This window comes from Acartia tonsa, chromosome 1 (assembly GCF_053477335.1).
Source record: "Acartia tonsa isolate MP-2025a chromosome 1, ASM5347733v1, whole genome shotgun sequence".
Taxonomy (NCBI): Eukaryota; Metazoa; Arthropoda; class Copepoda; order Calanoida; family Acartiidae; genus Acartia; species Acartia tonsa.
Window position 1 is genome coordinate 6679294 of NC_137260.1, and position 26844 is coordinate 6706137.

General features: G+C 30.7%; 1 protein-coding gene and 1 long non-coding RNA gene across 3 annotated transcripts in view; one reads left to right on the forward strand and one right to left on the reverse strand.

Annotated features, from left to right (window-relative positions):
• LOC145307363 (protein big brother-like) overlaps positions 1–26844 on the forward strand; it is a 140443-nt gene that overhangs the window by 17596 nt on the left and 96003 nt on the right. The window lies entirely within an intron of this gene.
• Positions 11765–12922, reverse strand: LOC145307476 (uncharacterized). Its single transcript, XR_013875504.1, has 3 exons — positions 12784–12922; positions 12323–12479; positions 11765–12130 (listed from the first exon to the last, which is right to left on the reverse strand). It is a non-coding gene; the product is annotated as an uncharacterized LOC145307476 (long non-coding RNA).

Here is a 26844-nt window from a genome sequence, read left to right on the forward strand (position 1 = left end):
CTATAAAATTCAAATTGAGCATATAGTTTTATTGTTATTTAATAGTGAAGCTACTTTATAAATAAGGTATGTACGCCCGTACATTTTTCATTTTTAACGCCATTTTGGGTATTCTAGCGGATGTTCCCCTAGCATCTAGGGGCTCAACATTCAGGGACTTAAAATAGACTAAAACCATACCCAGACTTATTTATAAAATTAAATGGCCTAAACCATTACCATGACCTATAAGATGTCTCAATGTCAATAAGAACCATATCGGTTCAGTGGTTAGCGAGGCTGCAGAAAAAAAGCTGATTACTCAATATAATAGGATATATGTTTTTTTACATTTTTAACGTCTTTCTAGAAATTTATTCATCTATCAATTATACTGTTTTTTATTCTATTTAGATATTATCATAATTGAATTTGATTTTTGTATTTATTCAAGCATCTAGCCATTTAAAGCCATGGTTATTGGAATAATCATATAAACCCCGAATTCACAAATTTAAAGATAGAATGCTTTTAGATTTAGATTTAGGGCCAGGCAATTTTAGATTTCTATTGTATGATTTTTATTTCAGTACTCGTGGAAAAATTATTGTATTATGACGCTGTACATTATTTTTCAGTATGTCTAAGAACCGGTTCTAATCCAATGAATATTAATCAATTTCGGAAAAATAATTTTGTTTATAAAATGGTGTTATAACATATCCTCTATATCTCTGAGTTTAAAGCATGACTAAAGATAATGTCCAGTAAAAGATGGAATAATTTAGAAACATTTTATTCAGGGGGAGGGAGGGAAGGGGGGATTTCTCTTTGGGGGAAATTTTATGATGGGGGAATGGAATGACCTTAGGATTTGAGATTGAATCAATCTCAGCAAAGATATCTTACTTTCTATCTATCTATCTATTCTTTTTCTACCCTCTAACATTTCCAGAGATCTTAATGGATAAGACAATTAATGAGCAATGTATGTATATTCCAAATAATGATAAACAAAAATACCCATTCTAAAGATAAAAATATTGGTGGAAAAGTTTAGACAATGCTTTTTTGAACCAACCAATCAAGATTCAATATATGTATCCAAAGTTTTTAGCACGGGGTTATTAAACTATGGGTACCATTATAATTTACAATCCAAAGTCCCCTCTCTTTTTGAAAGCGAAGCTTTTCTATAATTAGGGTCGGTCCGTCTGTACGTCCGTCCGAGATAGATAGCTTTTATTCTTTAATTTAGGCATGTAAGAATTGTCCTATCGATTTCAAACTTTGCATGATGATTTCTCTAGTAGTTATGTACGATTTAGAAAGCGTAGCAACTCTATAATCATTACCAGAATGTCCGTAAGTCAATTTTAAACATATTGATTTTTCTCCTTTTTTAACAACAAATTTTTATGTGATATAAATATCCGTTTGATCTGATTTTCGGTATATTGATTTCTGGGACAACACAAAACAATATTATAAGCAAAACAACTCTATAATCAAGTCCTAAGAATGTAAGTATGTCCATAAACATTATCCTGTATCAAGCAGTTTTTCAACAAATTTACTTACAATATTGCTTCGACTATTATACTTTTATATTCTGATTATTCAGTTCAGACACTATACAAGTGTTAATGTCCGTTTGTCCTACCGTTTCAGTGCTTCGCTTTTATGGATGTTGTCATACTTTTTGAAAGTATAACTAATAAAGAAAATACAAACTGATATATAATAAATTATTATAGTTATTCTGTGACTAATTATTGTATATTTAACCCTAATATTACTTACATATTGATATCAAAACTATAAATCCAATTTCTAATCAGAAAACCGAAGATTTTTACGGGTCATGCCAATTATTAATTAATATTGTATATATTTGTTTAATTGAAATAAATGGATTTTTTAAAAGGCCAGAAATTCCATAAAAATTTTTAATAAAATTTTTCTTAAAATTATCATTTTGAACATAGCATCAATGCTGACTAGAATATTTATTTATCGGTCTAACAAAACTGGTATTAATTTTATGATTTTATTTTTAATATCCACGGAAAATTTTTTGTAATACGATGTTTGTGGGATATTCTAGGACATACAAACACAGCCATCTACTTTTTTTTCTATTCCTTAGTCTCTGATGAAAAAATATCATGGTTCTTTTAATGTATTCTTTAAATTAAGATCAATCTTTCCATATAGTTTTACCAATGTAATGTCCAAAAAGTCACTCTAAAAAACTCAGAAAACTTAAGGGACAAAACAAAGGACGATAATGAGATATACATTCTTAATGATGATGAACAAAATTGCCCCTTCTACAGATTTAAATTATTAATATTGAATATTATGAACACCGCAAGTTTAACAAATAAAATGTACCCATTCTTTTTGAGCCAACGAATGCAAAGACCGTCTTTTTCTCCCTTTTCTAGGGGCAATTTGTCTTTAGAGGGTGGTTGTACCCTCCTTGAAAAAGTTATAAACCTTCCCAGGACCCATAAATACTTATGAAGATACATTGTAAAACAGAAGCATATCGGTTCAGCGGATAGCAAGATTCTTCGGTACAGACAGACATACAAATAGACATCCTATTACTTAAGTACATAGATAATTCCTTTTTGAAATGCTACAAAAACCTTAGGATTTTTTTCAGTGTACGTTAGGCTTTTAGCGTATAAAATTGATTATATAAAAAAGATATATAAATGCGTATAAATGATATAAGTTGATCGGTGAGTAATGTAATTATACAATTTATATGTTTCTACAAAAGGGATGAAATTGTTCCACTAGTTTAAAACCTGATATAATTGAATGATATTATTGCTGAAACAAAAAGTTTTTTTTTTGGTTGTATTACTTTTTCGCCAATATTTTTTACATTCTATCGAAAAAAAGGGAATTTATTGATAAAAAACAAAAGATTTTATGTTTTTTTTGTATTGACTTTATTTCCTTTTTATGTTTATCTATCTATCTATGCTTCTATCTATCTACTTATTATTCTATCTATCTATTTATCAATCTATCTTTCATTCTATACATCTATCTATTCATTATTCTATTCACCTATCTATCCCTCTACCTTTCCATCCACCTATCTATCCATCCATCCATCCATTCATCCATCTATCTATCCATCCACCCATCAATCCATCTATCTATCCATCCATCCATCTATCTATCCATCTATCTATAAATTTATCTCTCAGCCAATCTATCCGTCTATCTATTATTCTATTAATCTATTTATCCATCTATCTAACCATCTATCTATCCATCCATCTATCTATCCATATATCTATCCATATATCTATCCATCTATCTATCTATCCAACTATCTATCCATATATCTATCCATCTATCTATCTATCCATCTATCTATCCATCTATCTCTCCATCTATCTCTCCATCTATTAATCTATTTATCCATTACCCTGCAAGTAGAATGAATAATTTTAGCTAATTTGGTTTTAATAAAACCTAAATGAAAATAGTTTTCTAAATAGTTGTTAAATTTTGAAAGTTAAATTTCCCATATAATTTTAGGATCTTGTCAAATATATGAAGTAAGGTCTTTTGATAACTTTAAAGATTACACAGTAAGCTGTACTGAGCTGGATTCTTAAAAAAAATTTGCCCCACTAATCACTTATAGGGGCAAAATTGTTTTTGTGAAAAATCCTCCAAAATCACATAAAAAATCTAAAAAAAGTAAATAAAATCTTATGTTTATAACCCTTCTATGATTTTGTTTATTTTTTTTGTAGAATTTAATGTGATTTTGGTGGATTTATCACGAAAACAATTTTGCCCCACTAAGCGATTAGTGGGGCAAACTTTTTTTAAGAATCCACCTCTGATTTCCAAAATTTTATGAACATGTTCTCGCCTTAGTTGGATAATGAAATATTTTTATCAAATCTTGATGGAGTTATACAATCTTTCAGTGTCCAAAATTTTCCTCAAAAAATCATTTAATGAAGTGTTTAATTTTGTACCTAAGAATAAGATAACAATAATTTTACAGATTTTTCTTGTGTAGATTCCCATAACTCTAGGGAATATTTAACTATTAAATAACATAGACTTCCCCTGATTTTTAGCCGCTTTTATAAATTTTTATTAGCTCACTTTAATATTCGACATGATCCTAAATTTAATTTAGTCCATTATTACTCTTTGTTAAACTTAAACCAAATCCTGGAGGGCAGGGTTTTTAAACACATTTAATATTTTGCTTTTCATAGTGTGTCTCTCTCTCTCTCACTCTTTTATCTCTCTCTTTCACCCACTCCTTTCTCTCTCTTTCACCCACTCTTTTCTCTCTCTTTCTCCCTTTCTCTCTTTCTCACACGCTTTTTTTTCTTTCTGTCTCCCCTCTCTCCTTTTACTCTCTTTATCCATCTCTCACTTTTTTCTCTCTTTCTTCTTCTCTCTTTCCTTTCCTCTCTTTCTCTCTCCCTCTCTCAATTTCTATTTCTCTCTTGCTCTATCTTTCTTTCTCTTTTAATCTTTCCTTTTTTCTCTCTTACTCTTTCTTTCTTTCTCTCTCTCTCTCTACTAATAAATAATTTTTTTTAGTTTAAAACTGACCTCTCCAAGTTTCTCAGAGAGATAAGATGGAAAAAAAGATGATACAACAAAAGAGAGAGAGAGAGAGAGAGAGAGAGAGTGAGAGAGAAGAGGAGAAAAAATCTGAGGAAAGGGGGAAAAATGAGAAAAATGAGAGGGAGAGGGGATAAATGTCCAAATTGGGAAAAAATATTCCAGAGGGAATTCTTGTCCACTCTTGTTATATCATTAACTTTACAAGCGTGGACAGTCAACAAGAAGATAGATAGATAGATAGATAGATAGATAGATAGATAGATAGATAGATAGATAGATAGATAGATAGATAGATAGATAGATAGATAGATAGATAGATAGATAGATAGATAGATAGATAGATAGATAGATAGATAGATAGATAGATAGATAGATAGATAGATAGATAGATAGATAGATAGATAGATAGATAGATAGATAGATAGATAGATAGATAGATAGATAGATAGATAGATAGATAGATAGATAGATAGATAGATAGATAGATAGATAGATAGATAGATAGATAGATAGATAGATAGATAGATAGATAGATAGATAGATAGATAGATAGATAGATAGATAGATAGATAGATAGATAGATAGATAGATAGATAGATAGATAGATAGATAGATAGATAGATAGATAGATAGATAGATAGATAGATAGATAGATAGATAGATAGATAGATAGATAGATAGATAGATAGATAGATAGATAGATAGATAGATAGATAGATAGATAGATAGATAGATAGATAGATAGATAGATAGATAGATTTAATTACAAAGGTATTGTGTCCATTCAAGAAGAAAATCCTCTGCACAGACCAGATTCATCAAACATCACAAATTGGTGTGATAGAATTGTCATAGTTATTTGAAACTTTTCATAAGAGGCATTATTTCTATTATATAAAGTAGTAAGGGGTTTGTCTGGATATTAAGATCTCAATAACTAATGTTTCTATTTGAGGAAAGCTTCAATAGGCCCTGAGATGGTTTTGAGTATTTTATATTCAAGTTAAGGATGGTTTTCTGCTATTTTTCTAGCCCCTAGATGCTAAGGTCATAGTCTCTGGTAAATATATAAAATAATATAGTTGTTTTATTAGAGCTTGACTTAAATTAATTTTGTCAAATTGCGATTTTCCATGAATAAGGCCCTGTAAGGTTAATATAGAACATCAAAAGTTATAGCTCAACTCTTGCAAGTGAACTCTTTATTGTTAGAAGCAAAACTACTTCATAATAATGGCATGTCCGTCCTTTTCATAATATATAGCACGGACTTCTAGACTTCTGGTTTTTAATCAATGTCAATAGTTTTATAATCCTGTGTTACTTACAGAGTTATCTAGAATATATTTTAGAAATTAGCTATCCATTTCTTTTTGTATCTAGTTTCTATTCTAGAAATTAGCTATACATTTCTGTTTTCTATCTAATATCTATTCTAGAAATTAGCTATACATTTCTGTTTTCTATCTAATATCTGTTCTAGAAATTAGCTATCCATTTCGTTATAAATAATTCAAAATAGTTTTAAAAGTTAAACAAAGTAACAAAATTGATTTTAAAATTCATAAATTAAAAAGAGTTGAAAGTTTGTTAAAAGAAATATTCATAAATTATTGAATATCTGGAAAGGAAGCTTTTAGCTAACTTTTTAACATTGGTTTTTAGTAACGAAGCTACTCTATAATTTACTTTGTTTGTCCGTCCGGCAGTCAATGGGAAATGAGATTTTATCATATGCTATTCAGGAGACACGGCTGATTTTTTAGTGAAGATTCCCTATACTAATAAGCATCCAGTATGTAATTTACTTTGTACGTTGCTCATTCCGCTTTATCCCGTTCATTGTGGTTTGCTACTTATGGATGTTGTCATCCTTGTTAATAATGGGAAAAGAGAGAGAAATAGATAGAGAGATAGAGAAAGAAAAAGAAAGAGAAAGATCTCTAAAAAATGAAAGAAAGATAATTAGAAGATACGTATACGAAAGACAGACAAACAGACAGACTGATAGACAGATGAAGAGAAAGAAAAGGGGCTGAGAAAGATTTAGTTTTAGTTTATGAATTAATAATTAGATAAATTGCAGGGATAGTAAGGGATAAGACAATGAAAGATAAATTGTCTTATATACGCTTTTTGGATATTAAAATTATGGCTAGAAAGTTTGGACACTTAACCATCTAATTAAGATTTATTTAAAGTAACCAACTTTGGGTACTTATAAAATATGAAGCCCAATGTTCCCTCCAATCCTGATAAAAAACACTTCCATATTAAAACAGAAAGGGTTAAAAAAAGGGATAAGATAATAACTGATAAATTGATGTACATCCCTAATAATGATACACAAAATTACCCCTTCTGTAGATTAAAATTAGTAATTGAAACATTTTAACACTCAACTTAATGAGCCATTCAATAAAAATGCACTACAGTCCCAAAAGTTGTTAAGCCAACGAAAAAGAAATCGTTATCATAAAACTTTGGGGACTTTGTCCATTATCCCCCTCTCTCTGAGTTTAGATAGATAGATGAAATGGAATATGGATAGATTAGGATAGAAATGGTAGATTTAGAGAAATGGGAATCCATTACAAGCTTTGCATTCAGAATAATTAACAAAAAGAAAATGGGAAGAGAGAGAGAGAGAGAGAGAGAGAGAGAGAGAGAGAGAGAGAGAGAGAGAGAGAGAGAGAGAGAGAGAGAGAGAGAGAGAGAGAAAGAGAGAGAGAAAGAGAAAGAGAGAGAGAGAAAGAGAAGAGAAAGAGAGAGAAAGAGAGAGAGAGAGAGAGAGAGAGAGAGAGAGAGAGAGAGAGAGAGAGAGAGAGAGAGAAAGAGAGAGAGAGAGAGAGAGAGAGAGAGAGAGAGAGAGAGAAAGAGAAAGAAAGATAGATAGATAGATAGATAGATAGAGAAAAAACTAGAGAGATAGATTTAGAAAGAGTGAAAAAATGAAATAGAACTAAAAATTCACAGTAGAAAAAGTACTTACTAGAAAAAATGAATAACAGAAATGGAAGTTGTTCAAAACGGAAATTGCCCCAATAAAAATTTGCACAAGAAGCCCTGGCTCGCAAAATACCTTGCAAAAATACCGCATCAAAACGCGAAACTATTTTTACTTGCCATACACTCTAAAAAACATAAGTGTCTTTACTGCAAAAAAAAAATTTAAAAAGTACTTTTTCATTAAAGTTATTTGAAGATTAATTTAGTTATCTATTGCTCAGTATTATAGACAGTCTTCTGTTGATATTAAAATGAAAAATTATAAGATTTAAACAAGTTTTGTATTTATAATTCATAGAAAATTGTCTGTAATACGATGCTATACATGATTTTTCAGTATGGCTGATAACCAGTTATAATCCATGGGACATTAATAGGTTTTGAAGCCATACTGGAAAATATTGCCTAAATTTGTGTTCCTTTGTTAGCAATTTAACAATTTTGGAGAGAAATAAGGGTTGTAAATTAATTATATCGTTGATTATAAATGTATGACAGTATTTAGGTTTACATACGGACAAACAGACATTCAGAGTTAAAGAGTAGCTTTGCTATTAATAATGTTGTAGATATAAGTAGTTAAGATTGTTGCCATATTCGGACATTTTTATAAAACAGAAAAAAAACTAATTCTAGTATTTTTCTTAGTTTTAAAAGTTTTTTTCATAATGGGGATGGGTAAACTACCCCACCTTACATGAATTCTAAGCTTACATGAAAGCTTATTATGATGAATTGTTTATGAGATCTTAATAAACACATTCCATCTTTCACCAGACATATAAATAAGGAATTTATATTTTTCGTATTCATTCGAATCCGGTGGACAGGAACTGGTTCTCATCCATACGAAAAAACTATGTCTAGCATCGTATCATATCGAGCTTTCTACGAATATAAAAATGTACAATCATAAGATTAAAACCAGTTTTAATCTTATAATTGTACATTCTATATCCGCGGAAAGCTGTTTATAATACGATGCGAGAAATAACTATTCTACCTCAAACTAGGTTGATATCATCCCAATAATTGGGTTATCTGCTGTACACATTTGGAAATTATTGAAGAAACAGGCAATCCATTTTCAGCACATTCATCCCAAATAGTTAAAAACCTTCCCTAGAAATATAAAAAGCTCTTCTGCAAATGAGAACCATATCGGTCCAAAGGTTAGCAAGAGTTTAAGCTACAGAAAAAAAACTTTATCTCTATAATACAAAGTAGCTTGATGTCTGTCCGTCCGTCCTTCCGTCTGTCTGTCCGTTCGTCTGAAGCTTAAGATCTCGGTAACCACTGAACCGATCGGATTCTACTCTTCAGGGTATATACCTATTGGTCCTGTGGTGGTTTTAAGTTATTTTCTTGGGGGTGGGACACCACCAACCCCCCAAAAAACAAAAAAATCCCCCCCCCCCCCCCCAATTTTTTTATCTTTTTTTTTTGCTGAAGATTTCCTTGGTCCTTTATGTTTTGTAGAAGATTTCCTTGGTCCTTTAACGAATTTCGCCTTAATTTTTTTATCACCTCTTGGGGCATAGCCCCTAGAGGCTAGGGGCGAAGCCGCTAGTTAATTTATATAATAGGATAATCTTTTATTTTCCTATTTTACTTTTAATTGCTAACAACTTTATTATTTACATTGTAAGGAAACTTTATAATAAAGCAGTAAACTTTGGAGCCAAAACACCGGTGTTATTAATAATCTTTCTGTAGCACGGGTGTCAAACTTTATATTAGAGTTTCCGTACAATAATGTGTAAGTGTTTTAAGGTTAAATGTCCGTATTTTTCTAAGGTTATCGAGGGGAGGAAGGGTTGGAATCCGTAAGAAGATGAGAAAAATGTTACTTTGTGACACCCGTGTCGGCGGCGGTTTAAAATTTAGCAAGCAAATTTCCTCTTCCGTTACCTCGCAAATTTTTTGCTCTTGTCTTCACAAACATTCCCACAAAATTGGAAAAAAAGCCAAAAATTAAAAGGACTACAGAAGCTTAAAAGAGCAATGTCTTGGTCCGAAAACACGTTTAACTGATTATTAGAGTAAAACACTAGAGGGAGAAAGGGTTAAGGGTATCTCCCCATCGCAATGACCTTGTGAAACCTTTCTATTGGGTCATTCAAAATCAACCAATTGTGTTGCTGTTATTAACAAAGCCAAGTAGCAGAAAATTATTTAGAAGCAGACGAAGAAGGTTGTTGAAAAAGGGAGTGAGGTAGTTATCTGTATAAACATCTATACTATAGCTCTGTTAACAGATTAATTTGCAAGTTAAGTCAACTAGAAAAATGTTGGTTGTCTAGTGTCACAACAAAAAAATGACATTTTATGCTAATCTTAAACTGTTAAAGATTTTGAATTAACACTCCAAAATAATAAAATCTGTCTGACAAAATTAAGGTATATATAAATAGCTTAATTATGTATATGTACATAAACAATAAAAATTTGCAACTTTAATAAAATAATTATAAAATACGCGGGATTCTTATAAAACTGAATCTTTACCGAAAAATTTTTTTTTTTATATCAAAAGAGATGAAAAAATTTAATTACTATGGAACCCAAAAGTTTAGTTAAAACTTTATCTTATTTTTAAGCTCAAAACTTTGGGTACTTTAATCTTTTCATTTTTAAAAAGGAATGATTTTAAGATAATTGTGATGTATTTAAATTTATCGTCCATTGTCTTATCCCCCTGAGATCCTTGGTTAAAAAAGGGTTACTATTGATATTGCTACGCTTCTTAATGGCATAGTCTATTTGTCATCCTTGTTATCAAAAGGCACCGAATTTTTTGTGTCTTTTTATAACTTGATGAGGCTTTCTTCCCGCAGAAATAAAGTCATTGCAAATTATTTCTGGCGTTTTTGCAAACTTGCAAGTAAAGTGTATTCCACGATTTTTTTTTGGTTTACACAGCATCTGCTTTTTAGCTAAGGCATTCCAAATGATTGTATTGCCCGCAAGGACGTCCTAACTTTTTTTTAGGTGGTTAAAATGAGAGGTTTTAAAGTTTTTAAGGGGGTTAAAATAGTGTATTTAAAAAATCTTAATGGAGGGTAAAATGAGAGGTTTTAATATTTGATGGGAGTAAACACCCCTCCTCCCCCCACAGATGAAATATCTTTATCTTTTCTGCGCTAATCATGGAAATAACCATCCTTGTTAATTAGCCATTAGTTGGTTGAAATCAGTTGAAATAAACTAAATTAGCGGTGTTTATTCACTTACGTTGATAATTACATCTGCACAGTGATTTATATTCGCAAAAAGATAATATAGCAAATAGATAGACCTGGGTGTTTTATTGTGGATAAACATGGACTTTAAAAATTACTGGTACCCAAAGTTTCATAAAAAAACGTTCTCTTATTTTTTGCAACTTTAATTTAACTTTCATTAGCTAGTACAAACTAGCAGGGATAAACTCAATTTTAAAATGTAGAAGTAGAACCTTTTTGTTTATCATCATTGGGTTGAATCTCAATTTATCGTCCATTGTCGTTTCCCTTAAGATCCCTGTATTTTGATGATATATTAATGTGCGGAATTAATAGCACACTAAATTACTTAGCATATAAAAAGGGTAAATAAAAGGCAGACATGTTTTTATATGAAACCCAGGGATTTTAAGGGATAAGACTATGGACGATAAATTAATGTCCTACCCTTCTTGTAGGATAAAATTATTAGTAGAATACTTAAGACACTGTTAGTTTGTATCAACCAATCAAGATGGACGCAAAATTATTGTACACCCCCCATTTATGATAAACATAATACCTGCTTCTTCAAATTCAAATTATTTGTTGAAAAAATTGGGTACTGAAAGTTATAATTTAATCAAAATTTTAAAAAAAAGTACCCAAAGTTTTTAAGCCAACTAATATTAAATAGTGTCTATAAAATTTTGGGTACCAGTATAATTTACAGTCCAATGTCCGGGGGACTGCCATTTACACATCCAGCAAATTTACAGTGGATGTGTTTTTGCCAGTGCATTGGATGTATTTATGACAAACTGAATTTTTACTGTATAAATGACAGTAAAATCGATTCTCATGCCATAAATACATCCAACACTGGCAAAAACACATCCCATATTTTTATACATATGTCAAAAATACATCCGACACTGGCATTTACACATCCATACTTTTTCATTTATATGTCATAAATACATCCAACACTGGCATTTATACATCCATAGCAATTTAACACAAAATAATAAGAAAACACACTTGTATATTATTTGAGTTATAATATATTTGTCAGGTTAAAATAAAAAGCATTTTAAAGATTTAAATTAAAATATATTTGTCAGGTTAAAATAAAAAATAAACATTATGTGATGGATTGTTGTGACGATCTTGACCTTGTCACAATTCTATATATTGGTCTACCAAAATCATCAACCAACTAGTCAGACATATCCCCACTTCCATATTGATTGTGGGGTCTTGGAGGTCCTGTCCCTTGAATCCCTGTACTTCTATTGTTAAATCTCCTTAATAAATAAAAAAAGATTAGTTTTTATTGTTTATTGAATTTGATTATAAACCCTAAACTTTATTTTATACCAATTAAATATTCTCTTTTTTAAGAAGCGTCGATACATTTATGATGAAAATACTCAATCATATATCCTATATCTACATATTTTATTCTTATTTTATACATATAAAATAAAAATACTCACCAGATGTTCTGATAGAATTCAGTGTGGTCGCGACACAGGCTTCGTAAACTTGGGTGATGAAGGAGAGCGGATGGCAAATTTGGTCTCTGTGACTTTTGATTCAGCAGGGCTAGGTAGATGTAATCTCCCATCACTCATTATATGCACAGTTGGAATACTAAAAAACAAAACGCAATTTACAATTTGCAAAGGAATAATATATATTTTACAAATAAATAACAAGATCTAAGGTAATTGTTTAGAACCCTCAACTGTTTTGATATATACATATATAATATATATATTAATTAAAATACAAAACGTAAATTACAATTATTTTAATCCTAATATTATATATTTTAAATCGTTAACTAGATCTAATGTAATTGTTTATAACCCCCAACTGTTTTGATTTATACATTTTAAATATTTATATATATACAAATATATATTAAACATAAAAATATGTAGTAAAGTTTTACCTAATAATTTGAGGTTCTCCATCAGTCTCTTGGGCGGCTTCTTTAGAAGTATAAAGTCAGCTTATCGTGGCCTACAAAGTGCCTCACAGCAACTAAAGGTTCCCAGTTGTTTTTGTTGTCACAAAAAAATGCCTCTGGCTCTGCCATAATAAAACAATGAATTAACAATAAATATCTAAATTATGATATTATATAGCAATAATTTGACCACCTGCGGAAATGTAATGATGTTTTGTAGTGAGCATCTTGAGAAAAAGGGAAGTAAATAGGGGGAGAGTAACTAAAATAGGGTAAAAAGTTTAAGACCTATACATACTGTACAAAATATAATTAATTGTAAATAAATATTCATATAAATTAATCTAGATGTGTATTTGCCAGTGTTGGATGTATTTATGACATATCATCGAAAAAGTATGGATGTGTAAATGCCAGTGTTGGATGTATTTATGACATATAATTGAAAAAGTATGGATGTGTAAATGCCAGTGTTGGATGTATTTATGGCATGAGAAAAAGTAAGAAAACATTTTGCCAAAAATACATCAACTGTAAATTTGCTGGATGTGTAAGTGCTATAGCCCCCAATGTCCCCTCCCACCCTGATAAAACTGAACATTTTTATTACAACAAAAACTATACACAAAGTGATATAAAACAAATACATGGCAGAAAAAGCACAGGATAATTATTTAATTAATGTACTTTTAATTATCATTACCCTTATTTAATTATTGATTTAATCAGAATAAAAACCTTACATTTTTTTTCCAAAACCAATCCTATATTATTTATTTATAAACCATCGTATTATAGACAGCTTTCCGTAGATATTAAATTGAAAAATTATAGGATTAAAACCAATTTTGTTAGCCCCCAGGTGTCGAAGGCCAGGGCTAACAAAACTGGTATTATTTTCAATATTCGTGGAAAATTGTCTGCAAAACGATGTTATACATGATTTCTTATTATGGCTAAGAAATGGTGTTAATCCAGCAGGTAATAATCGGTTTCGAAGCCATACTAGAAAAAACTTTAACTAACTTTTGCACATAATCCTCATATTATTTATGTTTTATGACAGACAAACAGATATATATAGCATAGTAGCTTCGCTACTAAAAAATTAAAATTGATAGAGACATAGTTTTAATAATTAGGAAAATGTTTTTAGGAAATTACAAGCCTATTTAAATCTTCTCACAAATTTTTCTTAACTTTTTTATACTTTCTAAAAAGAAAGGGTTCGGTATTAATAAATATGAAACAGTCAGGTAACTTTAGGTCTTTGGGCACATTAAATAACTCTTTTTTTCTTCAAAATAACAGAATCCAAAATTTTAAACCAATGAATTTAATCTGCAAAAGAGGTAGTTTTTGTTAATCATAAATTTATCGTTCATTGTCTTATCACTTTTTATAAAACCCTGATCACTTGAAAATCTCTTTACTATCTATCTATCCATGTCCCACTCACTCTCTTTCTCTCTCTCTAATGTCTCAAAATGAGAAATGTGTACAAATTAATGGTAATCAATATCATATCTTTTTCTCTACTTGAAAAACAGTTACCCTCATAAAATGTTAGTTAAGACATCACGGATTTAGTAAGAAAGAGAGAGAGAGAGAGAGAGAGAGAGAGAGAGAGAGAGAGAGAGAGAGAGATAGAGATAGAGAGAGAGATAGAGAGAGAGAGAGAGAGAGACAGAGAGACAGAGAGAGAGAGAGAGAGACAGATAGAGAGAGAGAGAGAGAGAGAGAGAGAGAGAGAGAGAGAGAGAGAGAGAGAAAAAAAAAGAATGAGATAGATAGATTAGTAGACTACTGATAGATAGATAGATAGATTACGATAGAGAAATTAAAGATTGTTAGATAGATAGATAGATATATTTAAATTAAAGATTGTTAGATAGATAGCGTGTCCTGGAGAAATAATGTAAGAGGAAATTAAATCAATATCCTCATTAATGACAACTCTTTTGTCACATTTTCTCTATAGTCCTCTCTATTTTCTCTCTTTATTTCTCTCTCTCTCTCTCTCTCTCTCTCTCTCTCTCTCTCTCTCTCTCTCTATCTCTCTCTCTCTCTCTCTCTCTCTCTATTCTTTTCTCAATCTTTCCGTGTCTCTATCTCCCTATTTTTTAAAGCGAAGCTTTTCTATAATTAGGGTCGGTCCGTCCGTCCGTACGTCTATAACGGATAGCTTATTTCGTTAATTAAGTCATGTTAGAAAGGTTTAATCGATTTTAAACTTTGCTTGGTGATTCCTGTATTAGTTAGGTACGATTTAGAAAGCGTGGCAATTCTATAATCGTTACTAGAATGTCCGTACGTCCATTTTAAACATGTTGATTTTCAACTTTTTAACAACAAAATTTGTATCAGATAAAATTATCCGATTGATCTGATTTTTTTAATAATGATTCCTAGGACAACAAAGTACAATATTATAAGCGAAGCATCTCTATAATCAAGTCATAAAAATGTAAGTATGTCCATAAACATTCTGTATCTAGAAGTTTTTCAACAAATTTACTTATAATTTTGCTTCGACTCTTAAATATTTATATTCTGATTATTCAGTTCTGACAATATACAAGTGTTAATGTCCGTTTGTCCTAGCGTTTCAGTGCTTCACTTTTATGGATGTTGTCATCCTTGTTTATCTATTGTTCTATCTATATATCTTTCTATTTATCTTATTATTTATCTATTTTTCATCTATCTACCTAAAAATAAATGTCTTTATTTCTCTCTCTCTCTCACACACACTTTCCCATCCCCTTTTCTCTGGTTTAATCTCTTTCTTTCTCTCAATTTTCTATCTATGTAATTATCTTTCTATCTATCTATAAAGAAAACTACCCAACCAATGCAAAACTTTCCTAAAAAGGATAACTTAGAAGGTCCAGAAGAAAAAAAATTATTACGTATTAAGAATATCGAAGTCGAGAAATAAACAAGGTTATGAAATAAAACCAATGAATAAACAGGAAATAAGTTGTAAACTTAACCTAACCATATACGTCAAAGGATTTGGATTTTCAAATTTAACCCCCCCCCCCCCAAATAAAAAAGCTTCCCTTAATGATATAAAGATTACCCCCCCCCCAAAAAAAAAAAATGAGCTAATAAATTTTTATTTTCAAAATTTTACCCCCCCCCCCCCAAATGAAAAAGCTTGGACGCTTCTGAACCTAACCTAACTATTGTTAAATCTCAGGAACCTCAAACCCAAGGTATGCTCTAGATTAGATTATAGTTGCAAAAGTTTCTACTGCAGTTCACGGTAAAATATTGCTGGTAAGCAATATTTCCAAAAATCTATGAATTTTAAAGGCTGCTAGCTGCCAAACGGCTGAACGTACAGATATTACCCGCACACCATTTTAAGCGGCATAAGAAGGCCTACAAATAATCTGGAATAGCCAAGATCCAATTATGCACAGGGAAAGCCTCACTGAAGAAAAAACGCGTAAAATAGGTCTTTTTCGCGCATTTCTCTGGACTGCGAGATAATTATTCATTATTGTTTTATGGCTATTCCAGATTATTTGTAGGCCTTCTAATACCGCTTTAAACAGTGGGCGGGTATGATCTGTACGTTCAGCCGTTTGGCTTACCAGCAATATTTTACCGTGAACTGCAGTAGATCGGAAGTTTGGATACTTCTAGTATGTACTAAGATTTGAGAAGTCCCCAAACTATTCAAGCCAACGAATAAGGGAACGTGTACCAATTTAATTTTCAGTCCAATGTCCCCTACCTTCCTGTAAATTTCCCTTTCCAATTGAAGAAATGAGAAGGGGAGGGGTTAATTTGGTGTCATCTAATTTCTATTGGGAATAGTGGTAGGTTAATACAATAGACCTAGTATTAGATTCGGGTTTAATATTTTTTTAGTCTTTAATTTATCTATCTATCTAAACGAGGGATCCAAAAGGTTACATCCACAATGATGATACAAATAAATAACCCTTTTTTATATATCACAATTAGTAGTTGAAACTTTTGGACTTTAAATTTAATGAACCAACTAATCAAAATTCAATAAAAGTCCCCAAAGTTGTTAAGCCAACAAATAAGAAAATGTTATTTTAAAACTAGTATCATAAACAGCCCTAACTAACTGTATCTGATCAATCTATAATCTAAAATCTAATCATGTTATTAAAAAATGTAATCTAGCTATTATAACTCTATTGCCCCTATAGCTGAGAGCTAATTTTATCCATTATTGCTTTCACTACAAGCCAATAAATTCTAGAAACATTCTATAGACAGATAGATAGATAGATAGATAGATAGATAGATAGATAGATATATAGATAGATAGATAGATAGATAGATAGATAGACAGATAGATAGATAGATAGATAGATAGATAGATAGATAGATAGATAGACAGACAGATAGATAGATAGATAGATAGATAGATAGATAGATAGATAGATAGATAGATAGATAGATAGATAGATAGATAGATAGATAGATAGATAGATAGATAGATAGATAGATAGATAGATAGATAGATAGATAGATAGATAGATAGATAGATAGATAGATAGATAGATAGATAGATAGATAGATAGATAGATAGATAGATAGATAGATAGATAGATAGATAGATAGATAGATAGATAGATAGATAGATAGATAGATAGATAGATAGATAGATAGATAGATAGATAGATAGATAGATAGATAGATAGATAGATAGATAGATAGATAGATAGATAGATAGATAGATAGATAGATAGATAGATAGATAGATAGATAGATAGATAGATAGATAGATAGATAGATAGATAGATAGATAGATAGATAGATAGATAGATAGATAGATAGATAGATAGATAGATAGATAGATAGATAGATAGATAGATAGATAGATAGATAGATAGATAGATAGATAGATAGATAGATAGATAGATAGATAGATAGATAGATAGATAGATAGATAGATAGATAGATAGATAGATAGATAGATAGATAGATAGATAGATAGATAGATAGATAGATAGATAGATAGATAGATAGATAGATAGATAGATAGATAGATAGATAGATAGATAGATAGATAGATAGATAGATAGATAGATAGATAGATAGATAGATAGATAGATAGATAGATAGATAGATAGATAGATAGATAGATAGATAGATAGATAGATAGATAGATAGATAGATAGATAGATAGATAGATAGATAGATAGATAGATAGATAGATAGATAGATAGATAGATAGATAGATAGATAGATAGATAGATAGATAGATAGATAGATAGATAGATAGATAGATAGATAGATAGATAGATAGATAGATAGATAGATAGATAGATAGATAGATAGATAGATAGATAGATAGATAGATAGATAGATAGATAGATAGATAGATAGATAGATAGATAGATAGATAGATAGATAGATAGATAGATAGATAGATAGATAGATAGATAGATAGATAGATAGATAGATAGATAGATAGATAGATAGATAGATAGATAGATAGATAGATAGATAGATAGATAGATAGATAGATAGATAGATAGATAGATAGATAGATAGATAGATAGATAGATAGATAGATAGATAGATAGATAGATAGATAGATAGATAGATAGATAGATAGATAGATAGATAGATAGATAGATAGATAGATAGATAGATAGATAGATAGATAGATAGATAGATAGATAGATAGATAGATAGATAGATAGATTGATAGATAGATAGATAGAATAACATTTGGAGAGATTACCACATTTTTGCCAAAATTATTTAAAGATTATTGATTTTATATTAAGGCCCAATAATGTTCATTTCATATGTTTTTTATTCTATTGAGTAAAATAGCCTAAAACCATCCTAGGACCTAATTAAAACCTCTCTGAATTGTAGATCTAAACGAACAAAAAACCTCACTTAATATAATATTTTTCTTTGTGTTCTATAAGTATAAACATATTTTTTTTAAAAGCTACTTTTGGATGTAATAATTCTTGTTTACATTATTAAAACACCTTTTTCCAAAGTTAATCTATGCAAAGCTGATTAAAAAGCAATAAATAATTATAAAGTAAACTCCATGGAATGCAAGGATATAGCATAAAAGAAAGTTTATTTTTATAATAATCATATTCAAACAATGAGAATTAACTTACAATTAGGCTATTATGAAATATTTAGTAGTCTTGTATTCTTAGATTAATGAATAGTTATTTATCACATTAAAGTCAGCTTTCAGTGGATATTAAAATGAAAAACTATGATGTTAAAACCAGTTTTTTTTAGCATATTGGGGCCGAAGGTCCAGGCTAATAAAACTAGTATCAGGTTTATGATTTTTATTTTATTTTCGTGGAAAGTTGTCTGTAATACGATGAAATACATAACATTTCAGTATGGCTGATAATCGGTTCTAATCCACCGGATATTAATCGGTTTTGAAGCCATACTTTTGGAATAGTTTTTTTTCAGATATCATATCCATTTCCTCCCTGACTTAATATAAAATAAATTCATGTTGACATATTTATCAATATAATACATATCAATTATCAAGAAAAATTATATCCATAAATAGCATAGCAATAACAAGCAAAAAAGAACAGTAAAATGTTTTACAGTGAAATAATATCATTTGGAAAAATGATCCTTTCGTAAAAGTAATATGATGTCTGTCTATCTGTCTGACTGTAGCTTTAGATCTCGCTAACCGCTGAATCTATATGTTCTTTTTTTATGGTGAAGCTTCTTAAATGTCAAGGAAAGGTTTATTACTATTTTGGAGGAGAATACCCCAAACATATAAAAAAAAATCGCCCCTAGTGCACCTAGAGGCTCAATAATATAACATAAAATAAGAGTTAATACTATCACATTTCCCTTTCGGCGTGAAAGTACTGTCGGAAAAACCTTATTTATAGAATAGCCTTACTATTAATAAGCATGCTATATAGAATATGAATTAATAAATCCTTATTGATTAAACACTATTTACAATACAGTGCGCCCCCACTTCCGAAGAAATGAATAAGTAAGAAAAAGTCACTTAATTCGACCAATAAGAGCCCAGAGTAGGAACATTCCGGCCATGTTATTGGTCAAAAAAGTATAAATTTGGCATCTATTTTTCATGGAATCCTATGAAATAGATATAAACAGTTGAACTTCTTGGGAAATTAAATCGTCTAAAAATTTGAATCATTTTGTGACCTAAAGTCACATAAAGTAAAATATATCAAAGTAAATGGAATAATACACGGCAGCGATGTTGAAAAGAGACTATCCAAGGAAAAACACACAGCTCAATTTGTAGGAATATATTTCGATTAAATCACATCTAATCCTTGTCAACCTTCTATTATTCTTTACTGTACAAAAGTTTATCAAAGTAAAAGAATAAAGCGGGCATGAGTTATATGTAACTCTGCAAAAAGGGTGGGGACCTCATTTTGTATTGGGTCTTTGAACTCAGTTTATATAGTCGGAAATATAAACACAGTCATGTACCTGTAAAAGAAAAGAAAGCTAGCATACGAAAATGGTCTCCGCCACTTGGGCCATGTAGTTGTCTAGGTTAAGCTATTTTTACGGAAGCAATCACACACCCCTATACATATATGATTAACATATTATTAAAGCTTATAATAACAATCAATAAACATACAGAAAAGGTCATTGGTCAAAAATAGGGTGTTTGGTCGAAAATGGCTACCAATGATAAAGTAATGACTTAAAAAACATTTATTTTAAGTTTTGAATATAGGCTTATAATGTTGTACCTAATCGACATAGTAATCAATATTTTAAATACTTAAGATTGTAGGATTATTGTATCACTCAATAATTGACATGCAGACTTTTAGGTAATCAATAAAAGTTTGTACCTCTATAATCAGAATCGTTATGCCAAGTTTGAAAACAGCAGGACAATGTTAACATGCCCAAATTGTTTTTAAAAATAACACTTTTAAGACTCACGATGTAAACAAAGCCTTTAAACATATCATAAAAGTTTAAAATCGATAGAGCCATTATATTTTGAACAATTACAGAACTACATGTTAATAAGCTAATGAATTTGATAATCTAAGAAATTTACAACATAATTACTACATTAGTAACCAGTCAAGGAGGGGACATTGGACTGAAAATTATACTGAGCTGGATCTTGAAATTATTTCAATGGTGCGCTAAATCGGGGTGCGCACCATTGAAATGATTTAAAGATCCAGGTCTGGTAACCAAAGTTTTGTACACATGATCTTGGTTGGCTTGAAAACTTTGGGTACATTAATTCAGTGTTCAATCATTTCCACCAATAACTTTAATCTACATAATTGGTGTTTATATATAACATAACTAGGGGTGTATTATTTCGGGGTGTGATATTTTCGTCCATTGTCTTATCCCTCGATATCCCTGAATACTTCGGGTTTATCTAATATAAAAATTTTAGAATTTATGGTATGTTCTATAATTCTATAATATGTTGATAATTTCCCCCTCGCAATAAAGATACACACAATAGAGGAATAAAATCTCTTCAGTGGATGGTTTCAGGCTATTTTAAAGGAGAAAAAGCAACAAAAAGAAGGAACAATGGCCTGTTTATTATACTAGTCCCCAAAGTTTTAAATAATGGTTTCCTATTCGTTGGCTTAACAACTTTAGGGGCTTTAGTCACTTAGTGAATTTTGATTGGTTGTCTAATTGAGTTAGGTATTCAGACGTTTCATCACTAATTTTAATCTACAGAAGGGGTAATTATGTGTATTAGAATCTGCATATTAATTTATCGGCCATTGTGTTATCCCTTTTAGATCTATGAGAAAAAGCTATAGTGATAAATGCTTTGTATTTGCCAGGGCAGGTTTTAAGCTATTCTATACACAGGAAAAGGTTAAACTCTACCAAGAAAAATGTAAGGATAAAATGAATATTATCAATCTATATCTAAAACCTGTATTAAACTGTTAAATAAAATCGTTTCGCCTATTAGGGATTGAAAATCGTCAAATTGGTAACACAATGTAATATACATAATCTATAATACAAAGTAGAACGATGTCTATCTGTCTGTTTGTTTGTCTGTTTGTTTGTCTGTCTGTTTGTTTGTTTGTAGCGAAGGATCTCGCTGACCGCTGAACCGATCGGGTTCTCCTTTACAGGGTAGCTTCTCATAGGTCCCGGGAAGGTTTATAACTATTTTGGATGAGAGTACCACGATATACATAGTTTTCTTGGGGGGTTGGATACCCCTAACCACCCCAATATATGAAAAAAAGCCCCCCCCCAAAAAAAAAAATTTTTTTCTTTTTAAAACTAAAATTAAAATAGTGGGGTCGACTACCTCCCCCCCCCCCAAAAAAAAAATCCCCCCCAAAATTTTTTTTTTTAATTTCTTTTTAAAATCTAAAACACGAAAAATTAGTTTGATCAAACCTCTTGGGGCAAAGCCCCTAGGCCTAGGGGCTAAGGGCCAAGCCGCTAGTAGATAGATAAATGGATAGATAGATAGGATGATATGAATATGGAGAGTAACAGACAGATAAACAAAATAATAGATAGATATCGAGATGTAAAAATGAACCATAAACTATACTATCATTTACCAATGGAATGTATATCAATTTATCGAACACTGTCTTATCCCTTAAGATCCCTGCTTTTTGGAAATAGACAAAATTTAAACCATTTGCAGAGCATTTGTATCGAGGCGCGGGACAAATCAATTTTATTTGCATTATTTTAGAACAGGGAGGGAGGGGACATTGGGCTGTTTATTACACTAGTCCCCGAAGTTATATAATAACTTTTTCTTTTTCGCTTGCTTAGCAACTTTAAGGACTTACATTTAATTTTAATTGGTTAGTTTATTAAGTTAAGCGTCCAAACGAATCAACCACTAATTGTAATCTACAGACAAGGTAATTTGTATAATATCATTGGGGATGTACATCAATTTATTGGCCATTGTCTTATCCCTTTAGACCCCTGATTTTAAACACATGGAGATTTTCCATGGCTATTAAGGGATAAGACAATGGACGATAAATTGATCTACATCCTAATTGATAATAAACAAAACTACCCAATGGATGGATTTATAAATATATGGATAAATAAGTAAATGCATGCATGCATATATAAAATGATATATGTATAGTAGAATATATGGAGAAATACATAGATAGAACAATGAAAAATTAATTTTTCTAAATAAAAAAAGTATTAAGTAAAATAAATTTTATTTGTAAATGAAGGGAAATGAATATAAAAAGGGGGAGTTATTTAATAATGATTACATTATCCTGATAACTATTATTACATAAGTATAATTTAATATACAAATTATAAGCATATACATAATATCCTTACTTGTTGATTTTTAACAGGGTTCGGCAGCCGCGCATAAGCCTCAGTTTTAAACCTGTTTGTGAGCAGAAAAAGACATTTCAGGAAGAAGGATTGTCTGCTACAAAGCAGTTTTATACATCTAGCTGAATTTATAGTGATAAAATGACGATTTCACTGAAACTTACACGCGGCTGCCGATCCCTGATTTTTAAGGAGCAAAGCTTATACAAATCTACTTTAATTGTTTGCTTAATAAAGGGGTAATTTGCGGAGATCTAAAGGGATAAGACAATGGACGAGAAATTGATGTACATCCTCAATGATGATACAGAACATTACGCCTTCTGTGGGTTAAAATTAGTGGTTGAATCGTTTGAACAATCATTTTAATGAATCAACCGATCAAAATGCACTAAAGTCCCCAAAGATGTTCAGCCAATGAATAAGAAAACGTTATAATAAAACTTTGGAGACTAGTGTAATAAACCAGGGAGTAAGGGAGGGGACAATGGGCAATTAATTCAATATAAGAGTTATCAAAGAAAGGGCATGAAATCCAGTTTAATCCAATAAATTTGTAGGAAATTATGAAGGGATTGTTAATTGAATAAAAGATTTCCATAGCGTCATGTAAAGTGAAATCACAACTTGTTTTTGATGAAATATATTAAGGTTTTTTGGTGTGATTTTTATATTAAAAGATTATTGGACCCGGCTAGCTGCTAGGAAGAATATGACTGCCCCTTTTTATTCTGTTTATTTCCCTTGTCCCTTGCCCCCACCTCCCTTCTCCCCGTCTGCTACATTCCAAACTAACACAACGAGTGTTTATTTCCCTTGCCCCCACTTCCCTTATCCCTTCTCCCCGTCTGCAATATTCAAAACATACATAAAGAGTAGCGGCATTTCATGCGCAAGTCCCCAAACTCAGTCAGAAACTGCTAAATTCTTGCACATTCCCTTTAAGCCAGTCCCCAAAGTCTGAGACTCCTAAAAATTGAATATTCGATCCATTGTCCCCTCCCTTACTCCCTGGTAATAAACAGCCCATAGTCCCCTCCCTCTCTGGTATTAAGTTCTTAATAATTCACATGTATACTTAGCATTAAATTGAATTATTAGAAATAATGTTCGTTTGCCTGTCTGATTTTCTAAGCTTCGTTTTTATAGATGTTATTTTCCTTGTTTAATTCTAGGGTTAATTTATAATTTTGTAGACTTAGGGAAATTGATAAATAATTAGGGACTTTGCTAGTACGTAATGATTTTATGGAAAATTAAATTACAGACAAATTGATAGATAGTTAGATAGTTATTTAGAGGTAGATAGATAGTAAACGGCCCGGGCCATCAAACAGGGATTTTTTTTAAATATTTTTGTGTATAACTTAGAACCGGTTTTAATCCAGTTGAAATAAATTGGATTTGGAGCCAAACTGGAATAAATTTCATGTCAAAACACATAATACTTAATTATTTTTTTCTGTATTAATATAATTTTAAAAAATCAGTTAATTTAATGTTTTTATATTGTAATGGCTATTTTTTTAGGATTATTAGTTTTACTGCTTTAGTTACGTTTCAATAGGTTTTAGTACTTTTATTACTAAGATAGATAGAGAGAAGGAGAGAGAGAAAAAGATAGAAGGGGAGAGAGAGAAAAAGATAGAAGGGGAGAGAGAGAGAGAGATAGAGAAGTACAAAAGAGGAAAGAGAGGGAGAGAAGGAATTAGAAAGATGAGAGAAAAGGAGACAGGAAAAGAGAGAGAGAGAGAGAGAGAGAGAGAGAGAGAAAGAGAGAGAGAGAGAGAGAGAGAGAGAATAGAGAGACAAACGTACGAACAAAATAATAAATAGATAGATATAGAAATTAATTGATATAAAATTTTAGAATTTGAATATCGTGTATGCCTAATTATTTAGTGATTAGGGAAGTTGTGGTAATTGAAAGGTTTTCAACAGACAAATTTCGGATTTCTGTATAGGATACTAAGTCTATTTGGGGTTGGGGATAAATAAGACGAAAACACTTCAGATAATGTGTATAACATCCCCAATGATAGGGAACAAAATTATCATTTCTATAAATTTTGACCCAACCAATCAATATTCTTTAAAATAATTTCCAGTTTTTAAGCTACCTATTGAATGAGAAATCGTGTTTTTCAAAAACATTTTCTCTTTCTCTCTCTTTTGTTAAAATCCCCCCCCCCCCTCCATTTCATACTTTTTTCTTATATATTTCTCTCTATAATTCACCGTTTTTTTTCTCTTTTCTCCCCTATTTAATGTTCAAACCGTATGTATATGTATGTGTGTTTTATAGATGAAGGAATAAGGCTATAAGTTGAAAAAAAGACTCTCTTAAGTGTGTTGTAAAAAGGTTGGTTTCCATCAAAGCGTCTATTTGTGTTTTACTTGGGTTAGGTTAGGTTATATTGTATAGCCACGCAGGGTTTAGGGCACCGCAGGGTTAGGGAACCGCAGGTTTTGAAGGAAAGCACCAATATAACTATTACTATATCTGTGAAAATTATATTGGTTTAAATGAGGGATATAATAGCAAGTTTGAAATTCTTAATACTAATTAATTTCCCCCTACAAAATAAGACATGTACAAGTTTTCTCAAGGAAAAATTATATTTGTAATTCTTATATGTTTACTAGCGGCTGCGCTAGTTGATCTAGGGGGTGGGGGGTAAGTCTACACTTAACTATAACTATTAGTTTTAAAAGAATAAGTAAAAACCAAAATTAAAGGGAACTATTTTTTAAGATGCGATTTCTTTTGGGAGGGTGGAGATACCATACCCAAAAAAGTCCAAAAACTTCTTTACACCTATAAAAAGCTTCACAATAAAGGAGAACCATAACGGCCCATTTTAAGCCTTCCGACTTATAGAGAGACAGACAAGCACCCTGTTACTTTCATAAAAGCATTATCTTTTTTTATATCTTTTTTTAGTTCAGGGCATTCTCCTTGATCTTACTAGTACTGTCATTTCTCTGACTTTGCAGAAGTAGGATCTATTTTCAACGTCTTTAGTATGACCTGGGGAGGTGAAGATTAATAATTATCATTCAGTAGTTAAATCTCTGTCTTAATCGAATTCCTACTCTTTTAAGGAAGAAGAAGGGAAAAAAATCTTTATTCTTTCTATAGGAGGGAGGGGACATATATGTAGAACTTTAAATTATACTGGTATCCAAAGTTTTATTAACACGTTATCTTATTCTTTTAATCAAAACTTTGGGGGATGTTGATCAATTTTTTGCACATTGTCTTATCCCTTAAGATCACTGCAAGTACTACATAAAATGATGGATAACAAGGATGACAACATCCATAAAAGCGAAGCTCTGAAACGGTACGACAAACGGACATTAACACTTGTATAATGTCAGAACTGAATAATCATAATACAAATGTATAAGAGTCAAAGCAAAATTGTGAGTAAATTTGTTGAAAAACTGCTTGATTCAGGATAATATTTATGGACATACTTACATTTTTAGGACTTGATTATAGAGTTGTTTTGCTTATTACATTATACTTTGTTGTCCCAGGAATCAATATACCAAAAATCAGATCAATCGGATGATAAGATCACATAAAGATTTGTTGTTAAAAAAGTAAAAAATCAACATGTTTAAAATGGACGTACGGACATTTTGGTGATGATTATAGAGTTGCTA